Source organism: Wasmannia auropunctata, unplaced genomic scaffold (assembly GCF_000956235.1).
Source record: "Wasmannia auropunctata unplaced genomic scaffold, wasmannia.A_1.0 LD313767.1, whole genome shotgun sequence".
NCBI lineage: Eukaryota > Metazoa > Arthropoda > Insecta > Hymenoptera > Formicidae > Wasmannia > Wasmannia auropunctata.
The window spans coordinates 1-2,886 of NW_012049123.1; the positions used below are offsets into that span (position 1 = coordinate 1).

General features: G+C 33.8%; 1 pseudogene; it reads left to right on the top strand.

The window, feature by feature from the left end:
- The first annotated feature begins 3 nt into the window (after positions 1-3).
- On the top strand, positions 4-1,678 carry LOC105460914 (annotated as a pseudogene).
- The last annotated feature ends 1,208 nt before the right edge of the window (positions 1,679-2,886 follow it).

A 2,886-nucleotide genomic window follows, 5' to 3' on the forward strand; every position in this document is an offset into this window, starting at 1 on the left:
AATATGCAGTCTTCGCAAAGAGCTGTATGGTTGTCTTGGCCCATTCTGACACTAATGATGACTACAATTTGCTTCTCAGGATTGGCGATATACAGCAGATATCACAACTGTGATCCATTTCTCAAAAAAAAGAATTACTTCACCTGATATGCTTATGCCACTATATGTTATGGACACGATGTCCAATACGCCTGGTTTACCAGGCCTCTTTGTGGCAGGTAATATGTTTAACGCGAATTGATCTTGTCCTGGCTTAATCTCTCACAGAACATATTATTACATATTATAAAATATGAAAATAGGAATATCTGAAAGTATCAATGTCTGAAATATGATTTTAAACGTATTTTTAAGATAATTGTGAAATGAAATTACGCGGTTGATGTGTTTGTGATTGTCATCTTGGATTCTCTTTTTTATACATAACAAATATATTTCAAATAAAAGCGCGTAGTGAATACTTAATACTAATATTTGACTGTCTGTATGTATTTCCAGGTGTTTTTAGCGCAAGTCTTAGCACGATTTCTTCGATTTTAAATTCTCTGGCGGCCATAACGTTGGAGGATTTTTTGAAACCTTTGTATAGATGGTGCATGGGGCATGAATTCTCCCTTTCAAAATTAGCCTTTATCGCTAAAGTGCTTGCTTTTACGTTCGGCATTATTTCCATTGCGCTAGCATTTTTAGCTCAATTATTGGGTGGATTGTTTCAGGTAACGATCATTATTATTTTTAAATGTAAGACCAATCGCGATAAAATAAATTTCTTCTCGTAGGCCTACCACACTATTTTTGGAATAATCGGCGGTCCATTGTTAGGTGTTTTTACGCTTGGCATGGGGACGGAATCTGCAACGGAAAACGGTGCGATAATCAGTGTTCTCACGGCGTTTTCATTTTTAATCTGGATCGCTCTTGGTCAACCTCGCCCGATATCACCTAAATTGCCAACTACTATCGATGGCTGTGGTAGTAATGTAACAATGTCTATTTTGCGGAACATCACGAGCTTTTCTAAGTAAGTGATTTATCGAATAATAATTGTATTTTAGCAAACCATTCGTTCCATCTACGCAAGCGATTCTAACGAATTATTGTATCTCATTTTCAGAAGCACTGGTGACAGTTCATATTTTTATTTATATCGCATTTCAAACCTGTGGTATTCTCCACTCGGATTCTTAATAACATTCTTACTTGGACTGCTTGTCAGCAATTTTTCTCGTTTTTTTACTAACAATAAGAATCAAAATAACGAGTTAGATACTAATTTATTCTTTCCCATAATAGCGCGGCGTATACGTTCTAGGCGATGTAACGAAACAGCGATTAAAGAAGGTTATCCGTTAGATAGAAGGTATTCTCTCAACGACGTAATACACGGAACAGACGATGCCGTTAAAATTCGTGTAAAACTCTAACAATTTTATAATTTAAAGGAATTATTTATTTTAGACGATTTGGAAAGCACATAGGGAACGATGGGCTCATTAAATTTCTTACACATTCTCAGTTTTACTTGCTAAATTCGAAAACTGTAGTTAAAATTATCTTACCAAGAAATATTTTTTTGCACATTTGAAACAGAAAAATGCAGCGATTGATTATATTTTATTTGTTGAACGTCTACAAATTTCCTTTTATTTTTATAAAAATATGTTGGATGTTACTTACCCTCATATTTTTTTATTACGCCTTGAGAATTGCAAATTACTTTAAGTTATATAAATGTATACAATTTAAGTTTTGCATCGACATATCTTGAAAAGTGTATAAGATGCGGAAAAATGTTTCACAATCAGATAAAAGTTATACTGTCCGAAGGGAGACAAAAATAAATAATGATAAAAATAATTTTCGAAAAAAAAATCAATTTCATATAAAAATCAACATCATATAAAGAGTAAAGTAGTAAAGCCATTTTTTAATATCGATTTATATAATTTTTTTACATATTATGATTCCTTTAATTATTCTGCATATAAAAGTATTTAAAACTTAAATGTAAAACAAGTTAATGAGAGTCACGAGTGGTTCTTAGTGCCTAAAATTTTATGTATTATAAGTTATAACATCAAGTTATATTAAAAATATACAGTATACGAACGTTTTAACTCATTTAGAGTCATCTTCAGCGTAATTATAATGTCGTAACGTGCGAGAGCAATAAATAATCCTTGTTTCTGGTAGGATGAGTCACTGTCGACTACCTCTTCCGAAGTGGAATCTTTACTATCTAATTGTAAGAGAGAAACAATCTTGGATTGATTGTTTCCTCTCAATCAGAATGAGAATTCTCATGAATCTTTGGAAATGAAATGATGCAAACACACAAGTTGTATACAAGTCGCATACACACAGGTCGTTAACAATTTAAAACTTATTAAAAGCGTGGCCGCATGATCGCCAACCATTTAAACTGTGCAAACAGCGTAGTGTCAGTAGCGCGGCCGACAATTGTCAGCCGCGCTACTGGATATTACGCTATTTGCACAGTTTAAATTGTTGGCGATCATACGACCGACACTTGTCAGCCGCGCTACTGACACTACGCTATTTGCACAGTTTAAATTGTTGGCGATCATGCGACTACGTTTTTAATAAGTTTTAAATTGTTAACGACTTGTGTGTTTGCATCATTTCGTTTCCAAAGTTTCATGAGGATTCTCGTTCTGATTGGAAGAAACAATCAATCCAAGATTGTTTCTCTCTTAGATAGTAAGGATTCCACTTCGGAAGAGGTAGCTGACAGTGGCTCATTCTATCAGGAACGAGGATCATTTATTGCTCTCGCACGTTATGACATTATTGCGCTGAAGATGACTTTAAATGAGTCGAAACGTTCATATATTGTATATTTTTAATGTAATTTGATGTTATAAC